Source organism: Malaclemys terrapin, chromosome 2 (assembly GCF_027887155.1).
Source record: "Malaclemys terrapin pileata isolate rMalTer1 chromosome 2, rMalTer1.hap1, whole genome shotgun sequence".
NCBI classification, from domain to species: domain Eukaryota; kingdom Metazoa; phylum Chordata; order Testudines; family Emydidae; genus Malaclemys; species Malaclemys terrapin.
Window position 1 is genome coordinate 271,461,940 of NC_071506.1, and position 25,949 is coordinate 271,487,888.

At 43.4% G+C, this 25,949-nt stretch overlaps 1 protein-coding gene and 1 long non-coding RNA gene across 6 annotated transcripts in view; one reads left to right on the top strand and one right to left on the bottom strand.

Annotated features, from left to right (window-relative positions):
* Positions 1-25,949, top strand: part of PRKAG2 (protein kinase AMP-activated non-catalytic subunit gamma 2) — a 398,056-nt gene that overhangs the window by 126,031 nt on the left and 246,076 nt on the right. The window lies entirely within an intron of this gene.
* On the bottom strand, positions 118-1,451 carry LOC128833184 (uncharacterized). Its single transcript, XR_008444127.1, has 2 exons — positions 1,278-1,451; positions 118-440 (listed from the first exon to the last, which is right to left on the bottom strand). It is a non-coding gene; the product is annotated as an uncharacterized LOC128833184 (long non-coding RNA).

The window sequence follows — 25,949 nt, forward strand, 5'->3', positions numbered from 1 at the left end:
CAAGGATAGCAAACGACTGGACCTGTTTGGTCGCAAGGTCTATGCATCCTCCACCCTCCAATTTCGTATAGCTAATTATACTGCAGTCCTGGCAAAATACGACCATAAAAACTATAATAAGTTAATGGACTTTATTGATGACATTCCAGAACAAAGAAAACAACAGTTCAGAGCTATGGTTTCTGAGGGCCAAGCCATCTCACGCACCGCTCTCCAAGCAGCCCTCGATGTAGCCAACACAGCGGCAAGATCTACCGCTACAGCGATAGTCATGCGACGGGGCTCATGGCTCTCCTCTTCCTTTTTTCCTCGCGAAGTTCAGAACACAATTGAAGATCTTCCCTTTGACGGTGACAAACTCTTTGCTTCTAACACGAATGAAGTGCTTCATTCAATGAAAGACTCCAGAACAACCCTCCGGTCTCTAGGTCTCCAGGCACCTACGGCAAGAAGACGACAATATCGATACCAACCATACCACCGGCCACGTTATCCCGCATTTACACAACCTTCCCATAGACCGCAGGAACAGCAACAGCCGCAACGTCCACGACCAAGATTCCAGCGACGTCGCCCAAACTCTGCAGGGGCGCCTCAACCCCCACCAGCTAATAGGCAGATTTGAAGACTTGGTCGAGGGTTTAGAAAGCAACGCCCTCACTTCAGCCGGCACACCAATCTTTGGACACCGCCTACGACCTTTTTTCCAACAATGGAGGAAGATTACCTCCGACAAGTGGGTCTTAGAGGTAGTTACAATTGGATACGTCATCCCCTTCCTCTCCTTACCTCCCACCCACCCACCCTCCCCGTCCCTCTTCAGGGACCCTTCTCACAAGCAGCTACTCCTCCAAGAAGTGCAACATCTCCTTCATCTGGGAGCAGTAGAAATCGTGCCAGAGCGACACAGAGGGAAGGGTTTTTACTCCCATTATTTCTTAACGGAGAAGAAAAATGGGGGATGGCGACCAATCCTCGATCTCAGGCGGCTCAACAGATTCATCAAAAAGCAAAAGTTCAAGATGGTGACCCTCACTACCATAATCCCAGCGCTGGAGCAGGGCGACTGGTTTTCTGCCCTCGACCTACAAGATGCCTATTTCCATGTCACTATACATCCGGCCCACAGACGTTTCCTCCGATTTACCCTTGGTTCCACACATTTCCAATACAGGGTACTCCCCTTCGGACTATCTACAGCCCCCCGTGCTTTTTCCAAACTTCTAGCTGTAGTCACTGCTCACCTCAGGAGACAAGGGGTAGTAATATTCCCTTACCTCGACGATTGCCTCCTCAAAGCTTCTACATTCGACGAGGCGCTCCGGTTCACACGGCTCACAGTCGAGTGCTTTCTTTCTCTCGGCCTACAAATAAACAGAGACAAATCCACATTACGCCCCACGCAGCACCTGCAGTTCATAGGCGCAGACCTCGACTCTCGGACGGGGCTGGCATCGCTCCCACCCGATCGCTTCAATTCCATACACCAACTGGCCACAATTCTTCGCAACAGCCCTCAGGTAACTGCCCGGGACTGCCTGCAACTACTAGGTCACATGGCCTCGTGCACTTTTGTCGTCCGGAATGCACGCCTACACATGAGGTGCTTCCAAGCGTGGCTGGCAACAGTTTACAAACCGAATATGCATTCTTTAAACAAGACTCTCTCCCTGCCTACTCCAGTCAAAGATTCGCTACATTGAAGGAAAGGCCAGATTGCTTAAGGCCCAAGAGATAGTCCAATATAAATGAAAGAGGTACCGAGGTAGGACAAAGATGTTGAATAGAACACCAATGTGTGAACCGTTTCCACTTTTGAAGATAGGTCTTGCGAGTAGATAGCGTTCTGCTATGTAGGAGTACCTCCTGAACTTGTTTGGAGCAATCTAATTTGCGTTGGGAGAACCACGTAGGAACCAGGCCTTGAGGTGAAGCATGGGCAGGTTGGGGTGGAGAAAACGGCCTTTCCTTCAGCTCCATCAGGGTCCATTTAGCTGCTATTACGACTTTCCACGACAGAATTGATGATACGTCTGTCTTTGCTCACGCTACTACGAAGCGTTTCCTCAAGGGTCTACAAACCTTATATCCAGACATTAAACCACCGACCACCCCGTGGGACCTTCATCTGGTACTATCTACCCTAACTCAACAACCTTTTGAACCCCTAGCCACGTGCTCCCTCTTACACCTCTCGATGAAAACAGCGTTTCTAGTGGCAATTACTTCTGCCAGACGGGCAGGAGAAATAGCAGCTCTCATGGCACACCCACCATATACGATATTTTTTAAAGACAAGGTTACCCTCAGATTTCTTCCGAAGGTCCACTCGTCATTCCATATTAATGAACCCATACACCTGCCGACTTTTTTTCCGAAACCACATGCGAACTCCTTCGAAACCTCAATGCATACACTAGATGTACGCAGAGCCTTGTCATTCTATTTGGATAGAACCAAACCTTTTAGAGCTTCCTCCAGACTTTTTGTCTCTATCGCCGACCGCTCTAAAGGCACGCCTATTTCCACCCAGAGACTCTCGAACTGGATCTCCCAGTGTATCCGACTGTGCTATCACTTGAAGGAGGTTACACCTCCAGACGGCATTAGAACACACTCCACTAGATCTCTGGCTGCCTCAGTCGCGTTCTTACGCAAAGTTCCCTTGGCTGACATTTGTAAAGCAGCCACCTGGTCCTCGGACCACACTTTTGTTAAACATTATGCCCTTACTCAAGGCCCTCTCTCTGACATACGCTTGGGCAGAGCGGTACTTTCAACGGCGTTCCTGCCAGATCCGAAGTCCCTACCTCCTTAAGATACACAGCTTTTAAGTCACCTACAGTGGAGCCACCCACAGGGACATCTCTCTCGAAGAAGAGGAGGTTACTCACCCTGTGCAGTAACTGACGTTCTTCGAGATGAGTGTCCCTGTGGGTGCTCCACTACCCACCCTCCTCCCCTCTACTTCGGAGTTGGGGGCCTCCGTGGTAGAGAAGGAACTGAGGAGACCGGCCACGCATGCGTACTATTAACCTAGAGTCACAGCGGGAGGCAGCTTCTGAGCATGCGTGGCCGCTATGAGTACTGCTGTAAAAATCTCCGGGCGAAGGCGCAGGGACGCACCAGCACCTACAGTGGAGCACCCACAGGGACACTCATCTCGAAGAACGTCAGTTACTGCACAGGGTGAGTAACCTCCTCTTCAAACAGGTTTCCTAGTAAAGTCTGTTTTTTCAGCCCCTCCACAAAGTCCATGCACCGTTTAAATCCCATTTTAGCCTTATTTTGTGGTTTTGAGTATGTCTTAAGTGCTGTATACACTTTATGCTAGCTCATTGCACATGGGAGAATTTCATCCTGGCAGAATAATAATAATAATAATAATAATAATAATATGTATTGCATAGCAAGTGACACTGATTATTTAGGTGCTGCCTAGTTATGCTCCTAAGCAGGGTTGGAAGGTGAAGTCTGATCCTAGCCAGATTAACCTATCCATCAGAATATTAAGCGAAAGGATCCTCCAGCACTCAGCAAAAGCACCGAGTTAGGGTCATGTCACTATATAGCAGAGCCAGGAATAGGAACAGGCTCTCATGCCATATTTTTGAGCCAACAGAAGACATCAGTGACCTTCTTGGGAGAGAAATCATTGCAGCAGTCATGCTGTTTATTTTTTTTAGCGCAGGAATAGCCGCTTCTCGGTGAGTAAGTGATGATGATTCAAGTGCATACACCAGTAACTTTTCCCCTTCAATAGCTACAAGACAGAATGTCACTTTTATACCAGGTGATGTTCCCTTCCCTAAGATCCCTTCTAAAAGAGACTTAAATAGATACCTGCCCCTCCCTCCAGTCTCCCCCACTTTTTGGTAGATTTGGTAGATTTTATATCTACATAGGAATTACATGCTTACGACTTACTACATTTATTTTTATGTCATTTCTTTTAAAAGGAACTTTATGGCACCCGATAAACAACAGTGATATATTGGGGCTTTTTATAATTAAATCTTGTGAATGTTACTTGCTCAGTAAGTAAAGAATGGTTTTATGGATTATGAAACACTAATATAACTTATTAAACCTGATTCAAAACAAAGCCTTTATCACTTCAACTTCATTGTCTGAATGAGGGGATTTCTTAGAAAAAATATTCAAACCAACCATATAAGATCAGTACTGCATTACTCTGGTGATGGGCAATCTGGAATGGCCTACGTTAGTGAGGGTCCCAGTTCAACAAAGCACACTCAAGCATGTGTTTATTGAATTGGGGTTTTGATCATGATGTATCTCTAAATTGGTGCTAATGATGCACTGCCCCTTTCCCTTGTTGGTCATGTAGCAAATCCTCATGTAATCTAGTCTTCAGCTGAAAAAAGAACCAAATAAAACTTTAAATTTTGGATTATGACTTTACAAGAGAATCTGTGAACTAATCATTTCCCACCATCCTGGAAAATTATGTAGCCAGTCTTCTGCTTTTCCTCCTTCCATGCAGAGTTCAAAACATATACTAACATGTTGATCCATGTGATCCTGTTTCTCTTGGCAGTGACACCTTCACATGTTCTTGGTTTAAAGCGTACATATGTGGTATTTGTACGTGCTTGATTTGTCTCTCTCCCTCCCCCCCCCACAGACTTTGTTTCTGAGTTTGTGTCATATGGGTTAAGTAATAGTGGTTGGAATAAGACTATGTTAAAACAGAAATTGAACTGAAGATATGAAGCCTAAGAGCCTTTCCCATGTAAGGGTAAAAGTTAAAAGCACTTTGACATCTTGGTGATTAACAAGGTTTAAAATGTTTAAGGTTCCTCTCTGTCTCATTCTTTGCTGGCTTACCTGAGTGGTGTTCTCAGTAATAACCTATTGATTCTGGTCTAAAAAAAGTTTGTGCCATGAGAAGGAAAATATTTTCCTGCATGTGACTGTAGCAGTTTTGTTAGGTTGCTAGCGACTCTGTAAACTGATTGTTAGAGCTCAGTGTCTGTCACAGTGCCTTTTCCTGTACAAAGGAACGTGAGAGAGCTGTGTTCACTATGCTACCCCTCATTTTCTAGCTGGAGTTCCTTCTGGATGAAGTTTGTACGTTTCAGTCAAGTAAACTGCTCAGTTTAAAGAAGAGTGTGAAAGTAAAAATCCCCCCTCCCCCCCCCAAAAAAACCCAACACAATCTGTATCAGATATTCATATGTGTGTTTTTAAATAACTTTGTTAAAAATATGAAGTTTCCAGACAATTGTTTTTAAAGAGCTAAGATTAAAATTTAAAACCACATTATTAGACTATTGGTTTGAAAAGCATAGGTTTGAAACACCGGAAGTTCAAGTTTTGGATCAAGGTTCCACGAATTACTGACTGTATCAGTATCCATCTCCTCTCTGTGCACTAGAACACACTTTACTCTCTACATTTATATCTCATGTACATTTCCAATAGTGACCACAAACTCTTATCTGACATATGGTATAGATCTAAGAATGACCTCCTACCCATCCAATATCAACCAAATCCAAGGATGTCCTGCAGTCATTTTATAAAGCCTTGGCTAGGTGGCATCTGGAGTACAGTATCGAGTTTTAGTCACTTGTGAATACAGAGGTAAGCAAGAAACAGTCCATCATAGAACAACCAAGTTTTTCAATAGAGTGGAAGCAGCTAGGTAGGAAGACAGTGAATAAATTGTGATCATTTAGTTTTAAAAGAAGATGATTGACATGACACAACTGAAGTATTGTAACTGGCTAAGGATTATTATAGAGTCAGTCTATTTGAGGTTGTTTTTCAGACCTGAATAAAGAGACAATAAGTAAGTTTAACTTAATTGTTGCTATGCTATGAAAAGTGATTTTAAAACTGACATTTTTGGAATTGCTTTACAGTGACTCCATATCACATTTGCTCAGCTTGCAAGTAAAACTGTTCTTTCTAATCGCCAGCCCTGCAAACTCAGTCTGGGATCTGAAGCTCTGTTCTTTCTATATTAGTCTTTCATTTATGATCCGCGTCCCGCTTTACAGGGAACATATATAAGAAGAATTTAAGACCGAATTAGTTTACAAAGTAAGGAATAAGTGGGCAGACTCTCAGCTGAGATGCTGAAATTCAGTATTGTTAATATTTGTAAGTAAACATTGATAACTATATGGAATTTAATATGTTAATAGGGAATATTAATTTTGTGTTTTGAAGTAGTTAGGGGCAGCATCGATTTTTTTTCTCTAATCATGCTTTCCCATACCCAAAGTGGCTATTAAAAAAAAAAAATAGCAATACTCATGGTGCACCAATATGCTGCCTCAGCGGTCTGATTCAAAGATTCCCATTGACATCAATGAACTTTGAATCAGGCCCATGGTAGACATGGTGAGAAGATACTGAATCAAAGTTAATGTTGTTTGCAGAACCTTACATCTGAACTATTTGGCTTTCAAACATTTTGTTTTTAAAATAGTCATATTCTAATGATGATGAAATTGAGTGTTATGTATTCAAATCTTAGGGTTTTTTGCAGGGGAGGGGAGTTGGTCTAGAAAGGTCCTTCTTTCATCTGAGGAAGAAATTGCCTCAGTCTATTAATATTTTTTCCTCTGGAAGTCAATACTGGAACAGGAACACCGGTGCAGCAAACAGCTGTAAACAGGGGAGTTTGAGTGGGAGTTTGTAAGGGCAATTTGGGAGCAGGGTGTGTGTGTGGGGTTCTGGTTTTGTTTTGGTGTTTGTTTGTATCTTTGGGGGGGGGAGGGTTTGTATTGTTTTTTTTGTTTTCCCCCCTTTGCGGGGACTATTTTAGGCGGGAAGGCTAGGACAGGTACAGAGGCAGCAGTGGTTGTGACCCAAGCAATGGAAGAGACAATTAAGATGACCAGATATGGAAGCTGCGGAATGTATATGATCCTAGAGTGGGTACCTGAAAAGAACTTTGTTTGTATGAAGTGTTAGATAGAACTGATAGAAGAGAAGATCCGAGGCTTGGAGATGCTGGTGGAAACTATGGTTGAGTTTTGAATGGCATTTGAGCAGATGATGGAGCAAAGGCAAGAGGAGGCTGAAGGGAAAAGTCAAGACTTGCAGCTGCAAGCTGGACTGAAGAACTCTGAGGGGAGTCTGCTGGGTGAGGAAAGTGACCAGTGGAAGCATGTGACTATGAGAACCAGGCAGAGGAAAAGACTGGCTAGTGAAGGAGAAATAGTGCACAGGAACAGGTTTGCCAAGTTGGATAATGAATAAGGGGCATAGCAGGCAGTAACAGAAGGTAGGAGGGCAAGGAAGAAGAGAAAAGCGGCTAGTCCTGTAAGAAGAGGGGAAGAGCCAATGGAGATACCCAGAATTCAGAGCCCCGGGAGGATACAGGATGACTCACAGAAGCTTGCAAGGGAGAATAAAAGACCAGAGGACTTGCAGCCAGAAAGAACAGGAGGAAGTCCAGAGAAACACACTGTTAGCAGGAAAAGGCAGGTCTACGTGATTGGTGATTCCTTGCTAAGAAGAACAGACAGGCCTGTCACCAGAGCTGACCCAGAGAACAGAAGGGTGTGCTGTCTGCCGGGAGAAGATATGGGATGTGGACCTGAGGCTGAAGAGAATCCTAATGGGAGCAGGAAAGAATCCACTGATTGTCCTTCATGTGGGAACAAAGGACACAGCTAGATTCTCACTGGAACATATTGAGGGAGACTGTGCCAGGCTGGGGAAGATGCTTAAGGAAATGGAGGCTCAGGTGATCTTCAGTGGGATTTTGCCTGTCCCTAAAGGAGGAGAACAAAGATGAGACAAGATTATGATGATTAACAGATGGCTTAGGCAGTGGTGCTATAAAGAGGGGTTTGGGGTGTTTGGCCACTGGGAGGCATTCATGGATAGAGGACAGTTCTCACGGAATGGACTGCACTTGAATAGGGAGGGAAATAGACTTCTGGGATGGTGGTTGGCAGAAATGACTAAAAGAGCTTTAAAATAGGAACTTGGGAGACCGTTGGGTGATGCTCATGTAATCTCCAGAAGGAGCACTCGAGGACGATAAGGCCATTGTGGAGAAACTAAATGAATTCTTTGCACCGGTCTTCACGGCGGAGGATGTGAGGGAGATTCCCAAACCTGAGCCATTCTTTTTAGGTGACAAATCTGAGGAACTGTCCCAGATTGAGGTGGTGTTAGAGGAGGTTTTGGAACAAACTGATAAATTAAATAGTAATAAGTCACCAGGACCAGATGGTATTCACCCAAGAGTTCTGAAGGAACTCAAATGTGAAATTGCAGAACTACTAACTGTCATCTGTAACCTGTCATTTAAATCAGCTTCTGTACCAAATGACTGGAGGATAGCTAATGTGATGCCAAATTTTTAAAAAGAGCTCCAGAGGTGATCCCGGCAATTACAGGCCAGTAAGCCTGACTTCAGTACTGGGCAAACTGGTTGAAACCGTAGTAAAGAACAAAATTGTTAGACGCATAGATGAACATAATTTGTTGGGGAAAAGTCAACATGGTTTTTGTGAAGGGAAATCATGCCGCACCAATCTACTAGATTTTTTTTGAGGGGGTCAACAAGCATGTGAACAAGGGGGATCCAGTGGATATAGTATATTTAGATTTTCAGAAAGCCTTTGACGAGGTCCCTCACCAAAGGCTCTTAAGCAAAGTAAGCAGTCATGGGATAAGAGGGAAGGTCCTCTCATGGAATAGTAACTAGTTAAAAGATAGGAAACAAAGGGTAGGAATAAGTGGTCAGTTTTTAGAATGGAGAGAGTTAAATAGTGGTGTCCCCCAGAGTCTGTACTGGGACCAGTCCTATTCAACATATTCATAAATGATCTGGAAAAAGGGGTAAACAGTGAGGTGGAAAAATTTGCAGATGATATCAAACTACTCAAGATAGCTAAGTCCCAAGCAGACTGCGAAGAGCTACAAAAGGATCTCACAAAACTGGGCGACCAGGCAACAAAATGGCAGATAAAATTCAGTGTTGATAAATGCAAAGTAATGCACATTGGAAAACATAATCCCAACTATACATATAAAATGATGGGGTCTAAATTAGCTGTTACCACTCACAAAAGAGATCTTGGAGTCATTGTGGATAGTTCTCAGGAAAATGAAGTAAGAATGGACACAGCAACGGAGAAAGGAACTGCAGTGGGCAGGAGAATGGACATTAAGAGGAAGAATAGTGCTGATACCAATCAGATATGTGATACTGGCAGAAGAATGACTGTACCCAATCGGGCGAGGAATGTGGGCAAAGCCAAGCAGCAACAGTTAAGGTGTTTGTATACTGGTGCAAGGAGCCTAGGTAACAAAATGGAAGAACTGGAACTACTGGTGCAGGAAGTGAAGCCACATATTATAGGGATAACAGAAACATGGTGGAATAGTAGTAGAGTATGTGCTGTTCAGGAAAGAGAAATGAAGGCAAAGGTAGTAGAATAGCATTGTATATTAATTATGAGGTAGACAGTAAAGATATAAGAAGTGATGGAATGGATAGGACAGAGTCTGGGCCAAAATCACTTTGGGGAAGAAAGCTATTAGAGGTTCCTCTGATGTAGTGCTTGGGTGTGCTACAGACCACCAGGATCCAATTTGGTTATGGATAGAGACCTCTTTAATGTTTTCAGTGAAATAAATACTACTTGGAATTGTGTGATTATGGGAGACGTTAACTACCCAGACATAGATTGGAGGACAAGTACTAATAGTAGGGCCCAGATTTTCCTGGATGTGATAGCTAACAGATTTCTTCAACAAATAGTTGCTGAACCAACAAAATGTGATACCATTTTAGATTTGGTATTGGTGAGTAGTAAGGACCTCATAGAAGAACTTGTTGTAGAGGACAGCCTTGGTTTGAGTGATCATGAGTTAATTCAGTTTAAACTAAATGGAAGGATAAACACACATAGATCTGCAAGAAGGGTCCTTGATTTCAAAAGAACAAACTTTAAAAAACGAAGGAAATTAGTTAAGGAAGTGGACTGGACTGAAGAACTAAAGGATCTGAATGTGGAAGAGGCTTGGAATTACTTTAAGTCAACGTTGCACAAGCTATCTGAATCCTGCATTCAAACTGGAACACATGCAGAGAAGAGTTACTAGAATGATCTGAGGAATGGAAAACCTACCTTATGAGAGGAGACTCAGAGCTTGGCTTGTTTAGCCTAATGAAAAGAAGGCTGTGGGGAGATATGATTGCTCTCTATGAATACATCAGAGGGATAAATACCAGGGAAGGAAAGTAGTTATTTAAGTTAAGCGCCTATCTGGACACAAGTACGAATGGCTATAAACTGGCCATCAACAAGTTTAGATTTGAAATTAGTTGAAAGTTTCTAACAATCAGAGGATTGAAGTTCTGGAATAACTTTCCAGGGGGGGCGGAGGGGGAGGGCGCAAAAAACTTAACTGGCTTCAAGACTGAGCTTGGTAAGTTTATGGAGTATGGTATGATGGTAAGAGCAGGTTGGACCTGTCAGGGATGGTCTAGAATGATAATACTTAGTCCTGCCTTGAGTGCAGGGGACTGGACTAGATGACCTCTCAAGGTACCTTCCAGTTCTATGATTCTAAGATGGTACTGCCTATGATGGCAAGTGGTCCATTGGTGACTGCCAATAGCAAAAATCCCAAACTGCTGGAGATGGGACACTAGATGGGGAAGGCTCTGAATTACTAGAGATCATTCTTTCCCAAGTATCTTACTGGAAGGTCGTGCCCACGTACGCAGGGTCTCCTGATTGCCATACTTGGGGTCGGAAAGGAATTTTCCCCCAGGTCAGATTGGCAGAGACCCTCTGGGTTTTTCTTCTTTCTCTGCCGCATGGGGCCCAGGTCACTTGCAGGTTTAAACTGGTGTAAATGGTGAATTCTCTGTAACTTGAAGTCTTTAAACCATCATTTGAGGACTTCAGTAAATCAGCCAGAAGTTAGGGGTCTATTTCAGGAGTGGGTGAGGTTCTATGGCCTTCAATATGCAAGAGGTCAGACTAGATGATCACGATGGTCCCTTCTGACCTGCAAGTCTGAGTCTACTGATAATCACAGGTGAGACTAATTATATTGTTCAATTGGAGGGATGTTTGGAGTACTACACAAAGATTTCCACACACCTTATTTATTATAATGCTGTTTCTTTGGGAGAGCAGATAATGGATAGATTTTCTGTGTACAAAAAGGATATGCACACTGCATGCTATACTGTGTTATACCTGAAGATGGTGCAAGTCGCTCTGTTTTCCCAAATCCTAATGATAAAATGGAAAAAGTTTCGGGTTTTCATGACACAGCATTTAGAGCTTTCCTCTGATGAAGGCCTCCTAACTATGATAGATCTAAATAGTAAAGCTTCTCCTCAGGTTTTAATCTGAATTTGATTTCTCCCAGAATTTGTTTTAGAATTGCATTGTTTCTTATTTTGGTAACAAGTTGCTGTGAAACTGCTTACTCTGTAATGAGCGCAAGAGCTTATGCAAATTATCAGGATCAGTTAGACAGGTCAGACTGACAGAGGACATTCTGGATGAATAGCTTACAGCTGTGTGCAACACAGGCATATTTTTACAGTTTTAGACTCAAACTACTCTCTAAAGAATAAGTTTCCTTAATATATATTCCTGTAAAATTGATACACATTCTGTTAATTGGCTGTCCGAAGATCACTGCTTTTGCTCAGGGATTCTAAATTTAGATTTCTCTTTGAGGTCAATCAGTACAATCCATAGTGTGTTTCCCTCCCAGCCTTTGAAATGCTACTGTACATAAATATCAGTTATAAGTTGTGTTATGAAATACTACAACTGTGGGCTCCCCCCCCCCCCCAAATATCTCTATTATCCTGCGTGTGGAACAGCTTCTTCTGATCTACTGGGGCCAATTGCTCCTTGCTATGGGAAATCCAGCAGGGTGGGAGCTAAAGTTTGGGAAATAACCTTGAGGAAGTTTTCTTCCTGATTATTCTGGGGGGAAGGGGCACAGAATTTACCCCTCTCCTTGGAAAGAATTCCCCAAGTCCTCCAGGATCCACATGGATTCCAGGTCAACAGGAGAGGCAGGAACTTTGGTGTGGAAGCTGTGATGTCTTTGGACCTCTGCCATAGTTACCCCCAAGACTCACCCTTTAAGATAAATCCTCATCAAAGAGAGGGTAACATGGAAAGCTAAGGCAATTTTGAGCTTTATTATCTTCCTTTCCTGATCTCTGTAGGATTGGTATGGAGGACAATGGGTGTTCCTCCCAGCAATCTCTCCAGCCCAATCACTCCCAGCCCTTTCCCTGGACCTGTGAAGAACCCTCTGTGAAACCCAGGGAAAGGGGATGGGCCATCTATGTCTGTTTTCTTTTATAATGCTGATGTGTGAAAACATCTAACCACCATTTTCTGTTTGTATTCTCCCCACAAGGTGGATTTGTGCTGCTTATTGGGCTTGTCTGCACTAAAAAAAATCATATGTTACTGACGTGTCAGCAATGGGTACAGCTGAAAAGGTGCTATGTATAGTTTAGCTGAAAACACAGACAAAGGCAAGTAATGTCCAGCGCTGTTTCAGCTGCACCAGTTACTGGCATCTGTTGTCAGGAATGGGTCATTTTTTAGTATAGACTGGGCCATAATTATTAGCATATTTTCCTTCCAGTCATCTGGAGAGGGCTTCTGATTCATTTCCTGTTTCCATCCTAGCCTCACATTTCCAATATTACCCTGCAGTTATGGGTAGATGAAGTACTTACAACATACCCATGTTCTTTATGTCTATGTATAATTTTAAATATATATATTTTTAAGTCTCTTAAAGTTACCATTAGGCTGTAGCGAGTGACTTAGGGGGTGTGACGGGTTGGATCACAGAAACCCCCTTGGGAGCTGCCACCAGATGTGCAAAGACTACCCCTGCTCCTGTTTTCCCTGCCAGCTCAGGACTCCAGCACCCTGTCTTGCTGAGCCAGACACTCCCGTTTGGCTCCAGACACAGACCCAGGGTCTGAATCACTTGTCCCAATGCTGCAAGTTTACCTGAAAACAGCTCGCAGTAGCGTGCTTGTCTTTAGCACTCAGATGCCCAACTCCCAATGGGGTCTAAACCCAGATAAATCCGTTTTACCCTGCATAAAGCTTATGCAGGGCAAACTCATAAATTGTTCGCCCTCTATAACACTGATAGAGAGATATGCACAGCTGTTTGCTCCCCCAGGTATTAATACATACTCTGAGTAAATTACTAAATAGAAAGTGATTTTATTAAATACAGACAGTAGGATTTAAGTGGTTCAAAGTAGTAACAGACAGAACAAAGTAAGTCACAAGCAAAATAAAATAAAATGCGCAAATCTATGCCTAATCAAACTGAAAACAGATAATCTCACCCTCAGAGATGCTTCAGTAAGTTTTTCTCAGACTGGACACCTTCCAGGCCTGGGCACAATTCTTTCCCCTGGTGCAGCTCTTGTTGCAGCTCAGGTGATAGCTAGGGGATTCTTCATGATGGCTTCTCTCCCTCTCTGTTCTCTTCCCCCCTTTATATATCTTTTGCATAAGGCGGGAACTCTTTGTCTCTCTGGGTTTCCACCCCCCCTCACTGGAAAAGCACCAGGTTAAAGATGGATTCCAGTTCAGGTGACATGATCACATGTCACTGCAAGACTTCATTACTCGCTTGCCAGCACACACATATACAGGAAGACTCACAGGTAAATACAGCCATCTGCAGACAATGGGAGTCATCAAGATTCCAAACCATCATTAATGGTCCACACTTTACACAATTACAATAGGCCCTCAGAGTTACATTTTATATTTCTAGTTTTAGATACAAGAGTGGTACATTTATACAAATCAGATGATCACACTCAGTAGATTATAAGCTTTGTAATGATACCTTACAAGAGACCTTTTGCATGAGGCATATCCCAGTTACTTACATTCACTTATTACCGTATTTTCTCTAAAACCATCTCAGTTACATTATATTGACTTATTATCAAGTTTTTATAAAACCATATAGACTGCATAACGTCACAGGGGGAATGGTTCAGAAAACAGAGGTGTTTCTGAATTTGAAATACCTCTTTGTGAGAATAATTTCCAGCTGTTGTATTGGCTGAGAAGGGCAGGCATTGGGTGCCTAATTCCTTCCGATCTTCTGTTTCTTTTCCTCAACATGGGACTGAAATCTTGGTACTTCCTGGAAACCATCAGATATGCTTTTGTTGTCAGCCTAAGACATTAATTCTGGACAACACTTAAATAATTAAGTGACTTCATTTTCTCTTGTCCCTTATGAATGTGCTGTAGTGTTCTTAATTTTTCTTTTCTACATACTTACTAAAAGCAAATATGTGAATTGTTCTTTTTGTAACACTAAAAAGATTGTAGAGAAACTAAGAACTAGCCTTTCTTGGAAGTCTTTAGCAATGGATTGAGAGTCAGTAAAACTTCAAATGAATTTTTTTGCCTCAGCAAGGTTGAAATAGAAACAAAACATTTTGAACTTCCCAGAGTTGATTCACTTTGGTGGAGTTTTCACTGCTACTGCCCTATTGGTTCAGTGGATACCAGTGGTCTTCAGGAGAGAAATCATTTTACTTGGGAGAAACCACAATTTGAAGATGCAAACAGCTTCCTTTCCAGACAGGTCATGCTGCAAACAATGGTAGAGAAAAATAAAGGATAGAAGTAATAAGTCTTACTCTGCCAATCCCTTTGTGAACAAAATCTATGGTTTGTTTGTATTTTTTATTCTCAGATATTTAGGGCTCAGTCCAGCAAAGCATCTAAGCAATTGCTTAACTTTAATAAAGGAGCCGTCCCCTTGATTTCAGACTGCTTATATGCTTCACGCCAAGCACTTGCTTAAGTGCTTTGCTGAATCAGGGTCTTAGAGCACCTATCAACATCATATCTACACACTTTTACTGTGTGGTAAGCCATCTTTTTGATGTGTAGTTAAATTATGCCAGGTGCTGCACACACACACTAAGGGCTTGTCTACAGTGCCCTTACAGACACTCAGTGTGGACTACGGAGGGGTGAACTGCAGAGCGTACCAAGTGTTGTGCTCTGACTGTCCTGTGTGGACAAGGCTGGCACAAATTAAAAGGTATCTAGTTCACATTAATGTAGTCCTTTTTGAAAGAGGTGCAGTATAGACATAGCATAAGAGATACTTCCATCCTGAAAGAGTTTAGAGTCTAAATAGGCAAAATAGACAAAGGGTGGGAGGAAATAAGTATTTTACAAACCGGGAAGTGAGGCACAGAGAGCTTAAGTGACTTGCCCGAGTTCACAGAGAGAATCAGTGGCAAAGCTTGAAATTGAACTCACATTTTCTGAGTGCCTGTTCAGTGCTTGAATCACAAGACCACCCATCCTCTCATGTTTATCTAGGTCTCTAGGTTATTTTACTACCCACCATGTCTGGTCTCTGTGCTCCTGGAGGATCTCGGTCCCAATGATCTGCTCTTTTAACATGCATGGAACTAAATGTGTGTGCAAGTGTTTCCGAAAGAAAAATCCTACACTTGACTGTGGAATAGAAGCCTAACTTACTTAATTTATAATGATGTCTGCTTGTGCTCAAATAGAAATGCTCTCTGAAGTTTCCAGAACAAATATTATTTATAGACATCTTCAGATGGGAAGGTCATTATTAAGGCTATGTTTTAGTCATGGGTATTTTTAGTAAAAGTCATGGACAGGTCACTGGCAGTAAACAAAAATTCACGGCCCATGACCTGTCCATGACTTCTACTATACCCCTAACAAAAACTTGGGCTGGGAGGCTGCGGGTGCTCTATGGGGACAGTCCAGGTGTGCTGGGGGGTGGCCCGGGACCCCTGCTGGTGCTGGGAGGGGGTGAGCGGCAGCGGGCGGCCTGGGACCCCTGCTTGTGGCGGGGGAGGGAGCCTGAGTGGTGGCACACAGTCCCAGACTCCCGCTGGTGCTGGGAGAGGGAGGAGAGAGCTGGTGGGTCAGGCAGGCTCCCTACCTGTCTCCATGTGTCCCTGCAGCTCGTAGGGGGGAGGAAGGCCAGGGGGGCTCTGCAGCTCCCATTGCCCGAGAACTGGAGTCAATGGGAGCTTTGGGGGCAGCGCCTGCAAGAGCAGGCAGTGTGCAGAGCCCCCAGGCCACTCTACCTAGGAGCGGCAGGGACATGCCAGCCCCTTCAGGGGAGCCCCCCTGAGGTGAGGGCCACCCTGCCCCAACCCCCTGCCCCATCCCTGAGCCCCCTCCCACACACAAACTGCCCCAGCTGCAGCTGGCCCTGGGGCTGCCTGATCTGCTCGGGCAGCCCTGGAGCCAGCCTCAGTGGCCGCTGCAGAAGTCACGGAAAGTCACAGAATCCATGACCTCTGTGACAGACACGCAGTCTTAGACATTATTCATTCCATGTTGTGTTATCTAGGCTTAAGAAATTAAGCATTAACCTACCTCAGCCTTCCCACCTAGTTTCAAAGCTTTGAAAGGGGTTGTATGAAAACTTGTATCGGAGGTTTTAACATTCTTGTTCAAGGGGAGTCAGTTGTGATGGAAGTTTCCAGAGAAGACCAGAATGTGAATTAAGCTGAATACCTTCAGGGCACACTACCTGATTCTTCTGACAGTCATTTCCACCATAATCAGCATGGAGATCATGTCAATTATAATAATTTTCTACATATATGTAGTGGAGTTGGCCACCTCCCAAGTACCCCCTTGTGCCCAAAGGTCCCTCTGATATCTGGCCTCTGTTTCCCCCCCTCTTCAGGGCCCTCTCCCTGAGTGTCTTTCTGATTCCCAGTACCTCCTGCCTGGAGTTTATCCTTCTCCACAGGGTCTCACAGCTGGGCTTTTACAGTTTCTCCCTGGTTTGTTCAGGATCTCTCCCAAGCATCCCTGCCTGGAGAACTTTCCTCACCCTCTCCTGCTGACTCAGGATGCTACAGGAGTCTTCTTTCTCCCTGCAAGTGTCTGGGCTTCCCTCCTTCACTGCAACTTCCTGCTCCTTTTATACTGGAATAACCTGATTCCTCTCAGGTAGGGCTCATCCAATAATCAGGGTTGGCTTACTCCAGGCTCTCCAGGCCATATGGCAAGCTGCTGTTAGAATATATATTCTTCTTCTTTAAGCAGAGAGTTCTTGATACAGATTGGGGAGAAGAGTAGAAAACTCCAGCCAGTCCACAAGGGGGCTCACCGTGCAAATCTAACTTATCTGGGGAGTGCTTAGATCAGTGGTCCCCAACCTTTTTCGTCTGGTGGGAGCCAGATGACGAGCCACGGAGGACCATGGCGGCGGACATGCATCTGCTGAAATGCTGCCGACAAGCAGCAACGTCAATAGGCATCACCGCCGAATTGCCGCTGACAAGCAGCGTCATTCCAGAGGTGTCACCGCCGAAATACCACCGAAAATCGGTGGCATTTTGGCGGCAACGCCTCTGGACGACACTGCTTGTTGCTGGCATTTCGGCGGATGTTCATCTGCCTGCCAGTACGCAGGCGCACTTAGACGCCCCAGCGGGCGCCATGGCGCCCGCGGGCACCGCGTTGGGGACTCCTGGCTTAGATATTATTTTGATAAGCACTGTAAAAAACCCTAAGATAGTGAAGTGTTGGGTAAAAGTGTGTTCAAGAGTATTGTAAGCGGCTAATGTATTGTGATGTATCATTATTGTTTTATTCCCCCTCTGTGGTAGTTTAAACCGAACACTATAGCTGTTAACCATTAAGGGCCCAATCCAACTTCCATTAAAGAGGGAAGGTGGGTGAGGTAATATCTTTTGTTGGACCAACTTTTGTTGGTGAAAGACACAAGATTTCAAGCTTACACAGAATTCTTTCACCAACAAAAGTTGGACTAATAAAAGATATTACCCTCACCCACCTTGTGTCTCTCTAGTATCCTGGGACTAACACGGCTACAACAACACTGACATTAAAGTCAGTAATCAAAGAGAGTCTTTCCATTGACTTAAATGGGAGTTGGGGTAGACATTCCTGACATTTCTAGTAACCTATTTATACTAGAATTTACTACTGGCTCATAATTACATTTTGTGTGTGAAGGTGTGTGAGTGATTTAAATGCAAATAGGAGTTTTCTGGTGTAAGGAGATGCAGGTATGTACGAAATACTCTACTGCACTTGGCATAAGGCCCAGTTGCCAGGTTAGGAATTACTTTTTTTGCACTGTTAGTCAAATAATTATCAGAATGGATTTGGAGATCTAATGTGAAGGCATTTTGCATTTGTAATTTTACAAAGGTTGACAGGGCTGTGGAAATTGTGTAATATCAAAACTACATTGGAGTCAATGGGTCTGATCTAACTAAATCCTATACTCTTGAGTCTACATAATGAAACTAAGTACTTCTATACTGCTCTTTATTTGGCTAAAGTAAACTCACGTTTGTTTTTCCCAAGGGAAGTAGAGAACAAAGGGGTCACTTTTTAAAACTGGTAATTGGTTTAGGATTTTCTAGATCAGTGAGTAAATTGATTGGGATTTTATTGTGCCTACAGTAATCAACTAGAGGAGGCCAGGTGTCTTTTTAGTCCAAAATACAAGCAGACAAGGAGGGTCTACGTCATCCTGCTTCTGAAGTGGTGGGCAAACTCCCATTGATGTCAACAAGAGCAGGATTGGACATACAATTGTTTGGATCTGCATCTGTGAATGATCCGCAGACATCAGAATCTTTAAGGAAACCTATTTCATTAACATTTTCTTAATAGGTCCAATATTTTCTAATAGTGTCCATACTCCAGTATGTATGTTGAGAGCTAGTAGCTGTTACCTTCGGTGCTTTGAAGATCAGAGTAAAACTTCCCACTAATTTTCCTTAGCACAGTGTGTGATGCATTAAATTATAGTATGATCTGGCCCAGATCCTATTATAATTTGTTCTCAAAATATTGCATTCTGTGGACCACACGGAAGGGCACTTCAAATCTCTGGTTGTGCACAGACCATATTTTGCAAGCCAGTGTATTAAATGTGTTGGGTTCCCCTTCTCCCCCTGAAATAAAAGACGGTAGGTATTTTTTTTCCAGCTTGAGGATGCAAGGGGCAGATTTGGGGGGAGCGGGGAGTCAGTGAGATGGAAGGTCACACATAGCATCATATAGTATAAAGCTGTGATTATACATGTAAGCACAAAAAGTTCTAATTAATGTTCTTTGCTTATGGGTAAATTTTGAGCCTAATCTCAAGTTTCTTTTTTGGAATGAAGACTTTAACTATGGAGTCAGCCAGCCCGGCTTTACCCTTTACATTATGGGTAATCATCTTCAATTGAAATTCTCTGCAGATTACATTCCTCTTAGCCTGCTTTTCCCTTTGGGGGTTTGACATTATCTAATTAAACAGGTGAGGCAATGCACCTAGTGAAACTTGCTGGAAAGGCTTTTTTTCTTTGTCACTCCCATCAGTAAGTGAATCTAGAAAGGCATATCTTCCTGAGAGCTCTGTTTGCACAATAGGCTAATAATTCCTCTTCCCCTTCCAAGGCTGGTGTTTTTTCACTATCTGGGTGTTCAGTATCTCATGAAATCTAAGCAGGATCTTCCTGCCTCCTATATTTATTTTCAGAACCTAGAGGTATTATTTTTAAAAAAGATTTTTTTTTCTTCTGGGCACCATGTTACACCATTTTCTGTCAGAGCTCACCAGTGTTTTGTTGTGAGTGCCTTTTCCCCTCTCATCTCCTAAATAATTCTCATCTTTGATCCATGCAGTACGTTTGAATCTGTGCTCGTATCTCACATGTGAAATGGGCACTCGGGTACTGTGGTGATGGGCCATATGAATATCTTGATTTCTAGACAGAACATGTAAAATTGTGTTCGGTGTTTTTCAGCCCTGTCCCTGCTTTCCCCTGAAGGATACCCTTGACTAAGCAGTGAAACTGGATCATGAAGGGTTCCTTTCCAGTCTGCTCATTACAGCTTTTCCTGATGCTTTTTACAGTACACACAAACCAGAAATCTAGGTGCTACTTTCAAAGCATGACCTATCTTGCTTGCCCAGAAGAGCAATGTGCTGTACGTAACTGTGTTAAGTTATGCCAACTAGAGCTGTATGTGGTACTTGACAACGTGAAACATTGTTAGGTGCCCTCCTGTGGGCATAGTGTAGATATGTTCTCTGTATGGCAGGTGGGACTGTTTAGAGTTCATAGAAATGACTTCATTTTTTTTTTTTTAACTGGCTGCTAATGGACCATTATTTACATTTTTTCCTCTTTGCTCATTTTTAAGTTTAAACAAAAGTAGAAGTGGCTAAAAACACTTTAACCCCCTCCCCCAACAACAACAAAAATAATTATATAATGGTGGTAATTTCTAGAGTTGGCCAGACTGCCAAATCCTGGTCCCAGGTGGAGGTTTTGTCATTAAATTCAGTGGGATCAGAATATGACACTCAATGTAAAGACAGGTTTGTGACAGGTTTATTTATTATATTCACAAACAAATGTCTTGAAATCAGTGGGAGAGTTGTGGGGGATGTCATGCTATTCGTTATTGAAGAATATTTTAACAGTTGCTACTATTTGTGGATCCTGAACATTTCATGAATTCCAAAGGCCAGTGTGACGGGGTGTATAGACCCCACACAGACGAAGAAGTGCCAGAGAAACCCTGGCAGTAGGGCTAGCCCCACCCCGTGACCCTGTCAATCAAGTATGAGAGGGACAAGGCCTTTAAAAGAGAGGACGCTGCAGCCAACCTGGGGGAAGGAGGGGTGGTGGAGCAGGGTTGCCCTAAGCAACAGACTACAGGAGTGACTCCTGAAGCCACAGAGGGAACTCCCAGCTAGGAGATCTTCATCCAAACCCTACGGAGAATGCAGCGAAGTCCCAGGATAAGATGGACAGACTAAGCCTGACTCAGCAGCCCAGCCAAGGATTTCTCAAAATCCACTATATGTGCTCTGTATCCTTGTCAGTGGACTCCTGCCCCCACCTGAAGAGTCCTGGGAAGGGAGTACCCTTGAATGTGTTGGGGCTTGTGACTTTCCTTTTGATCCCCCATCCGGAGAGACTTAAGAAGACCCACAAAGGCAGGGCCCCCTCACAGGTAATAAGGAGCTGGGGCCTGTGTCGGACCCAACCAGTATAAATAACTGGATGTGGCCAGGTTCTCCCACCATCTGGGGGAAGAACAGCAGGAGACTCTGCTACAGCCAGAAGTGCTGATCAGTGAGAGAGAGAGAGAGCGTGTGTGTGTGTGTGTGTGAGAGAGAGAGAGAGAGAATTGTGTGTAAGGCTTGGTGTCAGAATAGCTTACTTAACCTTAGCATGTGATTTCCATAGTTTTTAATGTTTGTGGTCTTTTAACAGATCTGTTTAATGGTGAGTGAATTGCACTTAGCAACCTTAACTGTAACTTAACAAAAGTCTTTTGTTTAGAATGACATTATTTGCTGCCCCCACACTGGGATGGAAAAAGGCCAAGAGCCAGCTATGCAGGCTTCACAGCAGCTGAGGATTCCCCAGCACTGTCCCTTTAGGGCAGCTTCAAGGTCACTCTTGTGGCCCAAAGGGACTCTAATATGTAGAGCATGATCTAGCCCTAGGCAACTATGTTGAAAAACTGTCGTTATCAAGATTTTTCATAGGGGAAAAAAAAAATCACCCCTAAAATAGTACTTTTATTATGAAACAATGGTGACTAAACAGTGGCAAATAACCCCCCATTGTTGTTATTTATTATGTAGTTATTTATATTGTGGTAGTGCCTGGAGGCCTGAAGTATTTCAGGGCTCATAGACTTTAGCCAGAAAGAGATGATCATCCAGTCTGACCTGCACATTGCAGGCCACTGTCACAGCCGGGTCGTGGGCAGCCAGTCGTAGTAGTTGGAGCCAGAGTTTACAGTTACAATGTAGGAAGCAAGAGTCAGCTTGGTTGGGATACTGGCAGGGAGGTCAAAAGTGGGAGATAACGTGGAGATCAGACCTATGAGTTGGGAACCAGAGTCAGGCTAGGTCAAGATGCCAGGGGGCCAGAGGCAGGAGACAAACTGGATGGCAGGAACCACTAGTCAGATGCCAGGAGTCAAGTTGTGTTGGAAGGCCAGGAAGTAAACCTGGGAACTCAGGAGCAGATAGTGGGGAGCAGATAGTGGGGAGCAGGAAGCACACAGTGCAGAGCATGGTGGAGCCCAGTTGTTCAGACGGCTTCCTTTTGCTGCTGCTGGCTTAAGTACGGCCAGCAGGCCGATCGGCCACTCTGGGACCCCGCCAATTGGAGCTCAGGGGTGGAGCCTCACACTCAGGATGGGCTTTGTGGATCTCAGGTTAGCTACTGCCAGCAGGCTGCCAGTGGTGGGTTGGGGTGTAGTGCTTCCATGAAACTTGTGGGCCCAGGTTTGAGCCCATGGGGCAGAACAGTCACAGAACCGCACCCAACCACTCCTGTAATAGATCCATAACCTCTGGCTGAGTTACTGAAGTCCTCAAATCTTGATTTAAAGACTTCAGGTTACAGAGAATCCATCATTTACACTAGTGCAAACCAACAAGTGACCCAGGCCCCGCACTGCAGGGGAAGGCAGCCCTCCCTGCCCCCGGTCTCTGTCAGTCGAACCTGGGGGGAAATTCCTTCCTGACCCAAATATAATGATCAGTTCGACGAAGAGCTTGTGGGCAAGACCCAACAGCCAGACACGTGGGAAAGAATTCTCTGTAGTAACTCAGAGCCCTCCCTATCTAGTGTCTCATCTCTGAATGTTGGAGATATTTGCTAGTAGCTGTTGTGGATGGGCCATATGGCATTGTAGGCAATTTTGTCATACCATCCCCTCCATAAACGTATCAAGCTCAGTCTTGAAGCCAGTTTGATTTTTTGCCACCACTGCTCCCTTTGGAAGGCTGTTCCAGAGTGACACTCCTCTGATGGTTAGAAACCTTTGTCTAATTTCAAGTCTAAACTTACTGATGGCCAATTTATATCAATTTGTTCTTGTGTCAACATTGGCCTATTTAAATAACTCCTCTCCCTCCTGGTATTTATCCCTTTGATGTATTTATAGAGCGCAATCATATTTCCCTTCATCCTTCATTTTGTTAGGCTAAACAAACTAAGCTCCTTAAATCTCTTCTGGTAAGGTAGGGTCTCCATTCTTCCAATCATCCTAGTAGCCCTTCTCCACATCTGTTCCAGTTTGAATTCATCTTTCATATTTTTGTTAAAACATTTAGCAAATGACTGTCCCTGCCCCAAAGAGCTTTTACTCTAAAATAACACAAGACGTGTCCGGTGGATGAGACAAACAAAGAGGCAAGATGTAGGGAAGAAAGGTAATAAAATAAAATGTTTTGGCACAGACTAGCTGCGGGCACAATTCTTAGTCAGTCAGTAGCAGTAATCAAAATTCACCACCTGCCTGTATGTTACGTCCTAACAGCTAACTTCGAAAATGAATAAATCTAGTTTGGGGATAAGGGGCATTTAATATGAACATTTAATCCACCTTTTCATCTCTTTTTCAGAAAAAAGCATAGTTACTTCCAGTGGAGACCAAACAATAAAAATGTGGTTCACACCCACAGGGTCAAATTCCGCTCTGTTATTATATAAATCTGAAGTAAAACTAGAGTGGATTTACTTTGGGAAGATTTACACTGGCATAGGTAAGAGTAGTATATGGCCATTGAATCCTGAACACATTGGTGTTAATTATACAGGTCAAAAGTTACACTCTTGGGTGCCTAATGCTAGGCCCCTAACCCAGGCTGAGGCACCTAAATAAAGAGTCTGATTAGGTGCCTGATCTAAAGCCCACTGGAATCAATGGAAATGCTTGCGTTGTTTTAGGCCATTACAGAGATGCTGAGCATTACAGAAGAGTTTTTCCATTTAGATAACCAAATTTTAAAATGTTTTTAGTGCTTCAGAGTTAGTCTATATGCTATGAAGTCAGTGTCAGCTAGATCAAGCCCTTATTCATGAAGAGCCTAATTACCACCCCCTCCTCTTTAAAAAAAACAAACAAACTAATTAGTAATAGGGATCATTGCACTTCTGACTTTCACATAGGTTCTGGGGATTAGTATGAGCCAGTTTGTACAGATGTCTGAATTTCATTGAATCAAAAGTCCATCCTTCAGAAAAACGTGAATTATTAGCAAATTCTTGGATGGTAGTGAGCAAGGAAAGGCTGGAAATAAATATTCGAGGGTAACCTTTTCAACCATGCAAACAAAGGTAGATAAATGATCAAAGCCTAGCTATGTGGCAACAGATGCTGTTTTTGTTCCAGTAGAAGAGAACATTTTATTTTTTTCCATGACTTTTTTTTCACGTAAAAGAAAGGAAAGCATCTGAGATCCCTAGAATTGTTTTTAAAAAATAATTAATTTACTTATAGCCATTTGTTTGATATCCCTCTCTGATGGGCCAAACTTTCTGCTTGCCTGGTTGCATTGACTTCAGGTTTAGGCCACAAGAGAATTTGGCACATGGTATCTGAAGATGAAGAATGCATAAAATCATTAGACTACGAAAATGCAGAAGATTTAGTTCTATATTGGACTTTTCATGCAAAAGTATCACAAAACATCTTTACTTTAATCTATGTGGCATTTACCAATACAATCAATGGGAAAAAATCCTGAAGGCATTGGGAGTTTTACCTGAGTACATATGGAAAGCCACATAGTAGCCTTGCAAATGTCTAATATTGAAACATTGCTACGAAATGCGATTCATGTTGCTTGGACCCTTGTCGAATGAGCCTGTAATGTCTATAGGGGTATGGTTTAAGCTACTCCATAAGCTACAGTAATGCAGGAAGTTCTCTACCTGGAAATAGTCTGCGCAGAGACTGGCTGACCTTTCATCTGAACCACATAAGAGACAAAAAGCCGGTATGATGGCCGAAATGGTTTAGTCCTTTCCAGATAGAATGTCAAGCACCACCTCACATCTACTGGAGTGTGGCTGCATTTGAGTGTGGCTGAGGAAAGAATGCAGGTAAGTAAAAAGCATGGTTAAGGTGAAACTGTGAAATTGCTTTGGACAAAAACTTTGGATGTGGGGCAGGTCAGGGCGGCACCACCCTTATATAGCCATGGGAGGAGCTACCGGGGCCAAAGGGTATCCCTCATGGGTACGGCTAAGCCTAGTTTTCCAGCTTTGGTGCATGGGGCTCACACACACCTGAGTGAAATACGTGTCTGCGACCACTCGAGGAACTATTGTACTCTGGATTTATCCTGCTGTAGCTGAAATCAAAATCTGGTCCATTGCCCGCTTCATTGCTAATACCTCCCCTAGCCAGTGCAGGATTTCTTCCTCCAGTGTAAATTTTAGTCTTGTGCTTTGTCTAGTCTATCTTTACATGGTTCAAAGGACAGAGCTTCTACTGCTGCCCTTGGGAAACTATTTCAGATTCTGATACGTTTCACTCTCAGGGGTTTTTCCTATTTTGCCTAAGCTTGCTGTTTCTAATTTACATCCCATCACTCTTGTATCACCCAAAGGAATTCATGTTCCCAGTGCAAAGGGCAGTGTTTTAGGAGAGAGATTTGTTATAGGGTAGCTGGGAAGCTCAGGGAAAGTGCACACTGTTTTGATGGTATTTATTATTAACAGGACAGATCACTGAAATTAAAATCAGATGCAGAGTAAATGGAAGCAAACATGCTGGTAATGAGGTCTGATCAGAAATGAATGAGACAGTTTGTGTCACTAATAAACGAATACCATTTTTTTAGTATGTGTTTCAGTGGAAAATCTATAGTGAGAGTCTTCCAGACAGCTCAAAAAGAGCAGAAAATAAATGAGGGAAGAGATGTTCTTCTCAGTGTTGGAGGCAAAGCAAACAAACTGGCTTATGCACCTAGACAGCATTTCATTTCCAAGAGGCTGATTTTGGGGGTGTGTTACAAGTGTGGGATGTGATATAAGGCGCTAGCGCCAGTTCACCAAGGGATTACACTGGTTTAAACTGGAGTAACCACTG